Raw genomic sequence first — 13,356 nt, 5'->3', positions numbered from 1 at the left:
GGGGTTCCAAATCTCTCTAGTAGACATCCAATCCCCCCATCACTCCCACCTCCCAACTTTCACCAGCTCACAAGCATTGATGCCACCAACTGCCAAGACTCAAGGGCAATGCCAGGGCTTTGCAATATATTTTACTTTTTGGTTTTGTTTTTGCTTTTTAGTTTGGTGTCTTTTTTTTTTTCTTGAGAGAGAGAGAGCATGCGTGAGCAGGGGAGGAGCAGAAAAAACAGATAGAGAGAATCCCAAGCAAGCTCCATGCCCAGTAAGGAGCCCAACTCAGGGCTCAATCTCACCACTGTGAGATCATGACCTGAGCCGAAATCAAGAGTCAGACATTTAACTAACTGACTGAGCCACGCAGGTGCCCAAGTTTTGTTTTCTATTTTAGCTTATGCAAAATGTACAGGCAGATGCAGGAGATTTTCTTGCATGTGCAAGGCTTTCAGATGAGGTTACAGAAACTAAGCATGAGAAAAAAAAGGAGGGAAGGAAAAGGGAGAGCACATGAGAATGGAGAGAAGGGACAGGCTCCACAAGCCACCTGAGAATTTCCAGAAATTCCCAGACTCCATGATCTGTGAATCAGCTGTGGCCATGACTGTATGTTTTACTGTGACGAGGAGGCCTATTCACCCGTGGTTCTGTTGCGGCCATGTGGTTGAACAGCAACCTGAGGTCAAGGGCCAACAGAAAGGCCCTGGGGAGCAGACAAGAGGCGAGGTGTGTGCTTTTGCCCCGGTCCTACTCTGGAGAAATCCGGGCTAATGAGGCAGCAGTTCCCAGTGCTGGGGAGCCTCTGGCTTAGTAGACAAGAATTATCACAGAGCAGCATGCAGTAAACAGTTCCAAGGGAAAAGAGTCCTTAAATATTTTTTAAAGTTTTTTTTTAATGTTTATTTATTTTTGAGACACAGAGTGTGAGCAGGGGAAGGGGCAGAAAGAGAGGGAGACACAGAATCTGAAGCAGGCTCCAGGCTCTGAGCTGTCAGCACAGAGCCTGATGCAGGCTAGAACTCATGAACTGTGAGATCATGACCTGAGCTGAGGTTGGCTGCTTAACCAACTGAGCCACCCAGGCACCCCAAGGAGTCCCTAAATATTGAGGGGACACAGTGAAAGAATGAGCAGAACAGGTTGGGATTATTCAGAAGGAGAAGAGTTGCTCAGAGGGAATACTCAAATAAAAAAAATCTAAAGAGAAAGCAAAGAAAACCCTTTCTGGTGTAATAGTCACACACAGAGGAAGCCCAGGCACAGATCCCAAGCCATTCCAAAGTCCATTCCACTGTGTTTGGAGCTATGCTCTAGTGAAACTATTCTGGACACACTTCCAGAAGGTAGGTATCAGAGAATAAGAATCTTACATTCTCTGATGAACCCCCCAAAGCCTCCTTGTTTGAGCAGTGGAAACATCTTCGATATCTGTATGTCCCAACTCTGTGAACTACCTATGACGGTAAAAATAGGTTTTCTAAAATTTTCAGCCTAGATTTTGTTGGGAGAGAATAATGACATTCAGTACATAAATGTCTACTATAAATATAACTCATTATACAAAAATAAGCCATGAATAATCAAAACCATAAATCTATATGCAGACTTACGGTGACATACCCGCACATATGTTCCTAATGGCTCACCCTTGCCAGGTCCTCAGGTGAGAGTATGGTTACTCCCATGACTCAGAGACTTCATTTGACCCTGGTCCTCCTGGATGGCTTGGCACACAAATACACAACCTTGAGGCTCAGACCCTCACCTGTCTTGACAGGGCTTTTCTGGGCTGCCAAGCAACACCCCGCTGTATGCCAAGGTGTAATTAGTTAAGGTTGATCTCGCTCAAGGCAGCTCTTCTGTGCAATGCCAGTCCTGTTAATAGCTTGCCATTGGGCTCTGTGCTTGTCTTATTGGAGTTGAACATCAGGTCTAAACTTTAACCTCGCTTATGGTACTGGGACTTTGACGGAGTCCCAAGTGCCATAAACAATATCTTTCTGAAACTCCTCCACCTCGTGATAGTGGGGATGTATCACATGCACCAGCTAATCCTTCTGGAACACTATTGATATGAGTGACAGGCACACAAAGAAATGGCAGGCATTTTTACCTCCAGATTTACATGGAGGTATGTGGATATCATTTCCCAGATCAGGAGACTTGCATGGCAGAGAACTTTCCCAGATGGTATATTTCTTGCTCACTCAAATTTGAAAGAGAAAGTTTCTCAAAGGGTCCGGAGAAGCGTTGCTCTCTTCCTATCCATGGAGCAATGTTACTTGTTTTCACCTTGTCAATACCTGGCAACTGGCCAAATTGCTCTTCTGCACACTTCTTTCCCACTATGTTTGGACCTCTCCTCTTGTGACCTCTGCTTCTCCATGGCATGGCTCCAGTTGAATGAGAGAGCCCAGGATTCTCCCAATCAGAGACACCTGATACTGTCCCCAAATCAGCTTGCCTAGGGAATAGAAGCAATCGGTGCAGTGACTCTCTGCCCAGCTCCAAACTCTTGGCCACCCAGTCCTCATTTCCTTTCCTGGAACCGCCGATGAGTGCTACTTGAGATGGCGGCTCCAGTGTTTGCTTAGGAAGAAGATGCCTGTGGAAATACTCCATGATGAAAACTGGAGCCCCTGAGGCTCTGCTTCATAGGCGTTTGGTCTAGATTTTCTAGGATAACTCACCACACTAGTGGAAATGAGCTCATCTTGTCACTGACCTGACAGATGGCAATGACTTTGGCCAGGAGTGCCAAGAAAAACTCCCCCAGAAGATTGCTACTCCTTTGCAGCTTTGGTGGCAGTGCCACAGGGATGGGTCTGCCAGCCAGTAACCTCATATCCACAGAGTGTAAACATCAAAAGAAGCCACACTCCCTGGGACCTGCTGAGAGGATATCTCCATGGGCATCTGACCTGATTTGAGTCCATGAAGCATCTGTCAGACCAAATCTCATTTGAGAAATGTGTGGCTGTTCTTAGACTCTGACCTGGTAGAGTCCATCCTGGAACCTAAGAGCTGAGGAAAGTTGGCTGAAAACAACAAGACTCATCCAAGAAGCTGTGATGGAGGCACACCCATCCTGCCCTGGTGGCTGGCTGCCAAAGTAGATTGGCTCCAGGTGAGTCACTGGCAAAGAGCACTTCTTCCTGTTCTGCATCAGCAACCTGTGCACGGGTCATGAGCTGCTGGAGCAAGGGCATGGTGTAGAACTGGAAGGACACCAGGAGGCTTTTTGCAATCTGATGAAATTCCTGGGCTCAAAGAATTCTTCCATCTAGTCTCCTTCCAGGAGGTTTGTCCCTGGCTTCACTCCAGGTGCCATGATGGGCCTCTCGTTTGATATGGAGCAGCTATTTCCATCCACGCTGCCTCCATCCACGCATCCACCCAGGAGACTTTGTTGTATTGCTAGCTGGCCCAAATGATCACAGGCTGAGCTCTCCCCTCCTCCACTCACACAGCTTCTTTCATTTGTAAATGAGAAATGAGATTATCCTGAAAAGTACTCTAGGAAGAAAGTACAGACATTAGTTGTTACCAGGAGTATCTAAATTTACTTTAATCCATAACGACTCATGTTAGGGGGGAAAGCAGTTTTACTCTTCCAAGAGTTTTCTTTCTGATTGTTCATTTCACCCTTGTAACCCTCAGGGTCCAATTACTTCCACTCGACAGGTGAGGACAACACAGCCCCGTTGTAACTCCTTTGAAGGAGTCCAGAGAATTGGTGACAGAGCTGATGTCTGCTTTTCATTCTGGGGTTTCTTTCTACCAATCTTCCTTAATTTATTTATTCAGTGCAGCAACTAAAATGAAAAAGTTCCTGCCACGTGCCATGGAAGAAACAGGTTTCTAATCTCCTCTCCCACAGCCCGCCCACACAAACCATCTGTCCAGCCACATGAAAACAGCATCGTATATTCTGTCTCTGCACCTTTGCTCCTGCCGTGTCACTTGCATGAACTGCCTCCCCCCAATTCTCTGTGTAATGGAACTTAAGCATCCTTTAAACCCAAGCACAACTGTTCTCTATTCTCTACTGTCCTCCTGATTATTGCAGCAGGAAATAATTTCTCTTGCTGGGATGCAGTTAATTTAAAAAATGCAACTTTGATGCTATCATATACTGCTTTGGATTTTAATTTTTTTGCAAGTGAATCTTATCTTCCGAAGACAACTGTGGGACCAGAGGAGGTAGAAACTCTGATCCCCACAGTTTCTTGCATATAATAGCAAGCAGCTCAGTATTTACTGAATGAGTAAGTGAGAGATGGGGAGGTTAAGTGGCTTCTCTAACGTTTCACAGTATTGGGACTTGAATTCAGAACTCAGAATCTGATCCTCATGTTCTGTCTACCAAGTCATGCTGGAAGCAACATGGTTTCCACTGTGATGAGCTTCTCTGTAGGTCAAAAATGGTTGAAAATGTGCTATTTCATACGGCTCAATCTAACACAATGCATATTGAGCTGTTCAGAAACAACAGAATAGTTTAAACAGTTGAGCCTGAAAAACTCAACTTCCTATAAAGTTTCTAGTATGAAATGAATAGCCTCTCCTAAAGATGCCTCTTCCTTTCGTAAACTTGAACTGATTATCACCTTGAGTCAATGTGAGAATAAAAAATGGTGGTCTTTAAGGTGCCTCGACTAAAAATGTTCTGTCTGTCCATGCAGGGCTATATGATCAGGGTACAGAACTAACACAAAATCCAATCCAGTAACCATCTATGGCTACTGCAAAAAACTTAAGTAAAAATCTTAAATTTACTAGACAATGTTTCTCACTCTTCCTTTTGTTTTATCTTAAGAGCTGAATTAAGGGTAGCACTCCAGGCATCATTCTGTAAATGAAATGTATACCCCATCTGTATATTGAAATGTAATAAAACAGAGACACTTACGCTTACTCAGAACATCTCAGGAAGCTGTTTGGGGTGGGAGATTTCCAAGGCGTTGCTAAAGCACCCAAGGGGGCAGCTCAAAGAACAACCGAAGTTCACTCACCTGCCATCAAAGAGCATTGGGGTGGGGTTAACAGCAGAGCTCTTCTTCTGCTGTGCACAGGGCACAAGTATGGGTCAGAACTAAATTATTCAAGCCAATAGAAAAGAGAATGAGCCTACCCTCTTTCACCTGTGGTTGTCAGACTATCTTTAAGTCAATATGAAGCATGTATTTAAAGAATATGGGTATGAAGCAATACCAGATTGCTATTAAGGCAGCTGTCTATCTCCACCTAACCTTGTTTATCTGTGTCATTTCACTTATTTGGGGAACTGGACCAGTCCTTGGCGAGTAGCAAAAATCACAGTGGAACCCACTCTTTCATCCTATGAGTTAATATCCCATTACTAGTAGCAATTAATTCCATTTGTTTATTTATTAATAATAAATCATTATCTGCACTGCTCAAATGACTTCCTCATTCAAATTGAATTTTCAGATATTAGGTCAACAACATCAGTTTTCTGAAGGCCATACACCTTTGAGGTATAAAAGAGATTCAACAAATCTCTTGAGGTATAAAAGAGATTCAACAAATCAAAGACCAACAGCCTACAGGCACTGTGCTAAGCACTGGATGTCCCAGTTGGTGAGACCAAGTATTTTTCATTCAGAAGGCTACTCTGACAGACAAGCCAAGAGATGTTTTAGTGGAAAGATAAAACTAATTTGCAGGGTATCATCTTGACAAAATTATAGGCCTATCCTAAGCAGCTCAAGTTCCCTTTAAAGAACTCATGATGAGGGGCACCTGGGTGGCTCAGTCGGTTAAGCGTCTGACTTGGACTCAGGTCATGATCTCATGGTTCGTGGGTTTGAGCCCCACATCGGGATCTGTGCTGACAGCTAGCACAGAGCCCGGAGACTGCTTCAGATTCTGTGTCTCCCTTTCTCTCTCTGACCCTCCCCTGCTAATGCTATCTCTCTCTCTCTCTTAGAAATAAATAAAACATTAAAAAATAAAATAAAATAAAGAACTCATGATGAGTTATTTCTCCATGCAGTTACCTAAATTTCTATTGCATTTATTTTGTCCATGTCTGTATCACTTCTTTGTGTGACCAATTTATAACTCCAAGAGTAAAGTACAATTTCCTCTTACGTGTTCTAAAATTACATCTTTCAAAGTTCAAGGGCTCCTTCTCTCCTTTAGTTTTAGCATTGGATAATCTGGTGAGTCATTCCGGATTACACAGTATATGAATTTATATTCTGATAAAATTTAATCATGTTCCTGTTCAGTCTTCTTTCCAGAGTGCTTTACCCCATGCAGTAGGTCACTAGTCCTCTGGACCTATTCTAGTTCTTCATGTTTGTATTGAGGTGTATGGTTTCCAAGAGTAGGCAATAAGCAAGTGAGCTGTAGGCTACTGTGTTCTATATATATCCAGGTTGATGCCTACATACTTCTTTAATAATAAACAAGCCAGCATCTCACACAACCATTTGTCATCAATCCATGTTTTCTATCCAGACATTTCCTTGTATGAACTTCCCTACTGCAAAAACAAATAAACGAAACAGTTCTACTGCAGCAAACACTTGTCTAGAATGTCCCTTTAAAACTCCATGTCTGCTGCTGCATTCTCTTCTCTGATTTTGGTTTTCTGTCTACCCTGAAGCATTCATCTAGGTGTTCAAAGCAAACAAACAAGCAAAGCAAAACAAAAAATAACATGTCCCTCCTGTCTCCTGAAAAATACCAAACAACAAACCCTCTCCTTATTTCCAATAGACTTCCATTTTTGCTTTAATGTCTTTCTACTCCCTCACCAAACTCCCATTTTTCTCTTTTGCACTGTAGGGGTTCCTCCTCATCTTTTTATTCACAGCGTCAGCGTTATGTTAAAAAAAAAAAAAAACAAAAACACAACAAAAAGAAAAGACTTCTCATTCTCTGGCTAATGTGTGGCCAGTGCAGTGAGGAGAAAATAGGTCTCATAAGCCAAATAAATTTTAACCATTAACCATATCTTCTGTGCATGGGAACTTAAAAATATAGCTTTTGACATTTTATACTTCACAAATGTCAATTGTAAAAGTTGCATTTAGGTAATTTACTGCTTTAAAACTAGACCCCATAACGTTGGGTATGATTTAGCATGGTACCTTGTGTAGGAAATGGATAGTAAATAATTGATGAGGCTTTACTCTAATAACTACATGAGAAATACTGTACTATCCTGTCGGTTATATTCCTTAATGCAGACATCTGGTGGAAGTTTAGTTAACTCCGTGAGTGTTTTTGATGGATGAATGGAAATCATGTGGTGGATTGATGAGAAATGGTTGGAGTGAATGGGTTTCAAATTTTCAGGGGTAATATTCCCTTTGGGACCTTCTGGATAGACTGTGGTCGAGTATTCAGTAGAATTAATATGAATATGATAGCAGTACACATTTAAATAAATTAATTAGTTCTAGAAATGGATGCTTTTAAGTACTTCTGTAGTGTATCTTGAAAAAGGGCAGCAGTATACCCAATCACTCAGGAAAAGCTTTAATAAAAAAGTGAAAGAATCAGTAGTACAGGTGCTCCAGGTTTTCTTCAATCTTTCACTGAACTGTTGTCACTCTAAACAATTTCTGTCTAGTTTAGAGAACCATCACTGGTCTAGAAACTCCACAGAGAAAGCCTCTACTGAGTTTTCATCTTGAATTTTCTAGTGGCAGGTTCCGTGCCAGTTGGGCTGCGTGGAGATGCCCTTACACGATCTGGCCACTAAGCAGGTGGCCTCATATTTCACTGAATTGGGAGTGAGCACAAAATTCACAGGGACAAATGGGTCGACACCCAAGCAAAAGGAAGAAGATGGCCAAGTCTAATATTCTAAAATATGGAATTAGTCAATAGCTAGGAGCACATCCACACATCAGTCTAGAAAGATAAGTCAAACACAGAATGTTTTCTTTTTCTACCTCAAATATCTGCACTAGCTGACTAGACAATACCATGCCCATTGCTAATTTTAGGGGCCTTGGACTCATTTTTACAGTATAGACATAAACTAAATCTGAGGTCCAAAAAAGCTAGTGTTTTTAGAACATAACTAAAAGTCCCTGTCAGAAGCTGCCTGTTGTTAATGAGAAGCCTGTTGGAATAGGGGAATGTAATATAAACCAACTGTCCTTCCCAGCTGACTTAATTTTTGAAGAGACCTGAAAAAACACAGACATGTGATCTGTGGCTTGAGAAATGCCCAAATGAATTGAATTCCTCCAGCATATTTATATTCAAGCTGGATCCTGCAAAGATCTTTGGCTTCTGCTCCAAAGATGCTGTGGCGTATGCATCTTCCTCCTGACTGGGCCACTGAAAGGCGGTCCATCCTCCAGGGGCCCTGATCATGTCAGAGTGGCCCACGCAGGTTCTGTAACTATTCTGGGGAATTTAAGATCCCACCAGCTCATATTACAAAGCTCTCTGACACCTATTTGCAGACTTATGGCTCAGAATGAAAATGCTTAGGATGTACAGTCTCCTCCCAGAATGTTCACTGTTTTCCTTCTACTGATTAGAAATAGGAGGCACATTAATTTAAAACAAATGTCCACAGGAAGCACCTCACCCTCCAGGTAATTTCGTAATACCAACCACATTTCCAAGTGGGGAGGAAATTTGGGGAAGATGGAACAGGTAGCAGCACAGCTTTGAATCTCCCCAGGTCCCTTCACAAAAACAGAATAACAGCAAACCCCAAAGCCCTTCAAAATGTCTGCAGTAAAGCTAAGTGACAAAGTATCCCCATAAACTTCAAAACACAAGCAGAAGGGGACAGCTGTGAGACCTGCAGATTAACAACACCTGTGCAAGAAGAAACAAAGGGAAGGCACTGTGTATCCAGGGAAGCTCAAAAATAGCCAACAGGTATTCACTAGAAAGCATGGTAGGTGGATGTGATAAAAGCAGCTAAATCTAGAAAAAATGTGGGCTCCATAACGGGGGACTGCATGGAGCCTTCAGTAAGAAGCACTTGAAGAGGCTGGCAGTGTGTAAACCCTGTGAACTCTTTAGACTGACCAGCCAGTGCATCTTTCCAAGACTAGGGGCACACTGAGGAGGAACTTTGGGGAGCAGAACCAAAATTGAGCTGGACTAGGACTAGAAAGACAAAGGAAGAGAAATTTCAGATTAAAAATGGGGGCAAGAACACAGCCAAGAAATCCCAGAAAGCCAGCCACCTTGTTTTTGAACACTTCACAAAAACAAAAGGGACTTCCATGAAGTTGGCTTTCCTAACTTCTCAGTCATGCCTTTTAACTAAACCATGCCCTTTTCTAAAAGGTCAGGAAATCTAATTTTACATAGAAATGAACAACAGAAAAGAATGAAGTTCAAATTTCATACAAACATTATGAGAAAAAAGAAACTAAGGGGCAGAATGATATTTCTACAGACAATGAAGTCACTTCAGAAAGGCAACTCCTGAAACAGGATCAGAACAAGTAGCTTATCATTTCAAAATGAAGTGAAAATATTAGGAAAGTTATATATGAAGAATAACATAAATCAAAATTAGGAAAAAGTCAGAAATGAAGAGACAGAACTCAGAAGAGAATTAGAAATAAAAGGGTGCCTGGGTGGCTCAGTTAAGCGTCCAACTTAAGCTCATGTCATGATCTCATGGTTTGTAAGTTTGAGCCCCATATCGGGCTCTGTACTGACAGCCCAGAGCCTGGAGCCTGCTTTGGATTCTGTGTCTCCCTCTGTCTCTGCCCCTCCGCTGCTCACACTCTGTCTCTCTCAAAACTGAATAAATGCTAAAAAAAAAATTTTTTTTAAAGAAACAAGAGAAAAAATTATTTCAGAAATAAAAATGAAATTACTACAAGAAAGGAACAAATAGCAAAGGAATATATGACAAATAATACTTTAAAATAAGTGTAAGGTAAAAGTGAGGGGAAAATCTTTCAAATCTATATGAAATGAAGGAAGAAGTAAAAAGGTTCAAGAGACAGTGACCAATATTGACAGTAGGCAAAGAAGACCCAAAAAACAATAATGGGAGTCCCTGAAGAAGAGACCCAAAGCAAGAAACAGGAACAAATGTTTCTTTTAAAAATCTTCAAGATGGGGCGCCTGGGTGGCTTAGTTGGTTAAGCATCCGACTTTCACTTAGGTCATGATCTCGCGGTCTGTGGGTTCGAGCCCCGTGTCGGGCTCTGTGCTGACTGCCAGCTCAGAGCCTGGAGCCTGTTTCAGAGTCTGTCACTCCCTCTCTCTCTGACCCTCCCCTGCTCACGCTGTCTCTCTCTCTCTCCTAGAAATAAATAAAATTTAAAAAAATTAAAATAAATAAATAAATAAAATAAAAATCTTCAAGAACCTTCCCTGAAATTAATAAATTAATATATATTTATTTATATATTAAATAACTATATTATTATGTGTTAAATATAAATAAGTATTAAATATACATTAAGTAATACATATATTTAAAGAAAATGCCCATAGGAAGTACATAGGGAGGGGGGGAGGAAGAGAGAGAGAAAACTACACATAGAAAAGCATACTGTGTACCTGAGAATACTGATTCAGAATGATGACCCAAGACATAGTCTAATAAGATTACTGAATTTTAAAGAAAGAGAAGAATCCCTTTGGGCATATAGCTTTTAAAAAACAGTGACTTATTTTATTTTTTTAAAGATAATTAGGTTAACATCACATGTTGCAACAATACTTATGTCCAAAGAAAATAGCATAACAAATATATTTAAGATTCATAATTAAACATGAGCTAATAATTTTTTATATAGAAAAACTGACTTTCGGGCACAAAGGATACAAAGTATGATCAACATGTAGGAACCCAGGAAATATTGTGCCTGTGAACACTTCCTGCATATCTCCTAGAAAACAAGCTCAAGAGTGACTAAGGACACATCAATACCAAAAGTAATGGTGAGTGTGAAATACAGAGCTATGTGAAGAATCAGGATTCAGTGAAGGGTAAATGGGAGTGAGTACTGTGTGCAATGGCTATATACTCTGACAATGTGAATACAGCAAAAATTACTCTTAACAAATAGAGGCAGGGGCGCCTGGGTAGCTCAGTTGGTTGAGTGTCCAACTTCAGCCCAGTTCATGATCTCATGGTTCTGAGTGAGCCTCGCATCGGGCTCTGGGATGACAGCTCTGAGCCTGGAGCCTGCTTCGGATTCTGTGTCTCCCTCTCTCTCTGCCCCTCCTTTGCTCATGCCCGGTCTCTCTCTCTCTCTCTCAAAATAAATAAACATTAAAAAAAAATAAAGGTAAATGCAGAGAGCTAATGAAAAACTAACTTTTGGGGCACCTGGCTGGCTCAGTCAGTGGAGCACGTGGCTCTTGATCTCAGGATTGTGAATTTGAGAGCCACTTTGAGAGTAGAGCTTACTTTTAAAAATAAATAAATAAAAATAAATATTGACATATGTTTTTAAAATGTAACTTTTAGCAACCATATTGGTGGTGGTAGCACTAGGACTATTGTTCTGAGCCTGTTGTGGTTGTAAAAACCTATGGTACTAAAGTCAAACTGTAAGTATTTAAAATTTTTTTAATGTTTTATTTATTTCTGAGAGAGAGTGAATGAGAGAGCAGGGGAGGGTCAGAGAGAGAGAGGAACATACAGAATCTGAAGCAGGCTCCAGGCTCTGAGCCAGTTGTCAGCACAGAGCCTGATGCTGGGCTTGAACCCACAAACCATGAGATCATGACCTGAGCCGAAGTCGGATGCTTAACGGACTGAGCCACCCAGGAGCCCCCAAACTGGAAGTATTTAAGTGAACTCATGAAGTATTTTCTTTTTAGAAACATACAGCTATTTCCTAGCTCTGTCCATTGAAAACTCTTAGAAACTAAGACCAACACAGTAATGATGAACACAATTTGTGCCTAGACTGTCATTTTGAAATACCATTTCCTACTTTAAAAAAACAAGAAACCAGGGATTGTTGGAGAAATGGCAGATTTCAAGTCTGAGGCATGAGATATATAGAGTGAGGTTAGAGTATCCTGTCCTATCAGATAGCAAGGAAGCTATCAAAGACCACTAACTAGGGTCATGTCAAAGAGATTCAAGTGCCAATGGAAGAGGTTCTCACTGGCCAAAGAGGGGACAAATTGACCTGCAGTAAAGATAATGATTGCAATGACTTGAAACCCATAAGATATGCTGAATACATGTATGAATACACGAGTTCGTGATGACTAAAATAAAAAGTCATCTTTGCAGGGTGATGGTAGAAAACATTCATTATCTTGGAAACAAGTAAAGAAGAGAATTAAGCATTTACTTTGCCTTTCCTAGCTGAATGGTACCACTAGGTTTAAACAAATAATAGATGAGAGGAAGTGTCTTGCAGGCACATTCCAACTAATAAGTGAAAAAGAAATGACATAGAATATTCTGCAGCCCACAATAAATGAATGGGTCTAAGCATTGAACATCAGTAATTGCTGAAGTCACAGAGACAACTAGACATTATGTAGCTCCTGATGTACCACTCATCATCTTGCCAAAGGACTCAAACCTGAGCCTCATCAAGCCTCCAAATGCAGCCATCAGTTTGCAGGAAATTGGAGGACAGAGGAACATGCTGAACTGCCTCAAGAGTACATAGTTGGCAACATCCACACTGCAGGAAACTCCACTGGTCAGATGCCCTGTGTTGTTCATCAGAGAAACTGAATAGAAAAGAAAAGTTTGGAGGGGAAAACTGTAAGTTTCAAGAGGTATAAAAGATAGATCAAAATTTTTAAAAATAGACAAAACTAAGCTATCAGATTTATGGATGCCACTTGGGTGGTAAAGTCATAAAACAAATAGAAGTGATTCCTACAGAAGTCAGTATCATGATTAGTTTCAGCGGGGGAAGGCAGTTGTGATCATAGAGCACATGGAGGGCTTATGACGTGGCTGACAGTCTGTTTTTGATCTGGGTGATGGTTAAAAGGGTGCTTGTCTTACAACAATCCATTAAGCTCTGTAACTGTTTGGTTTAGTTTCCTGTATTTGTATTTTATTTTATAATAAAAAAGGCTTTTAAAGCCTTTTAACTTTAAATGCACACATCCTTTGGCCTAGCAATTCCACTGTTAGGGATCTGTCTTTAAGATAAATTCATCGAATGGGGCTCCTGGGTGGCTCAGTTGAAGTGTCTGACTAGGGCTCAGGTCATGATCTCACGGTTCAGGGGTTCAAGCCCCGCATAGGGCTCTGTGCTGACAGCTCAAAGCCTGGAGCCTGCTTCAGTTTCTGTGTCTCCCTCTCTCTCTACCCCTCCCCCACTCGTGCTCTGTCACTCGCTGTCTCAAAAATAAACACTAAAAAAAAAATTTTTAAGATAAACTCACCAAAATATG

This window comes from Hyaena hyaena, unplaced genomic scaffold, assembly GCF_003009895.1.
Source record: "Hyaena hyaena isolate Hyena2069 unplaced genomic scaffold, ASM300989v1 scaffold_274, whole genome shotgun sequence".
NCBI classification, from domain to species: domain Eukaryota; kingdom Metazoa; phylum Chordata; class Mammalia; order Carnivora; family Hyaenidae; genus Hyaena; species Hyaena hyaena.
This window is presented reverse-complemented; position numbering follows the sequence as displayed.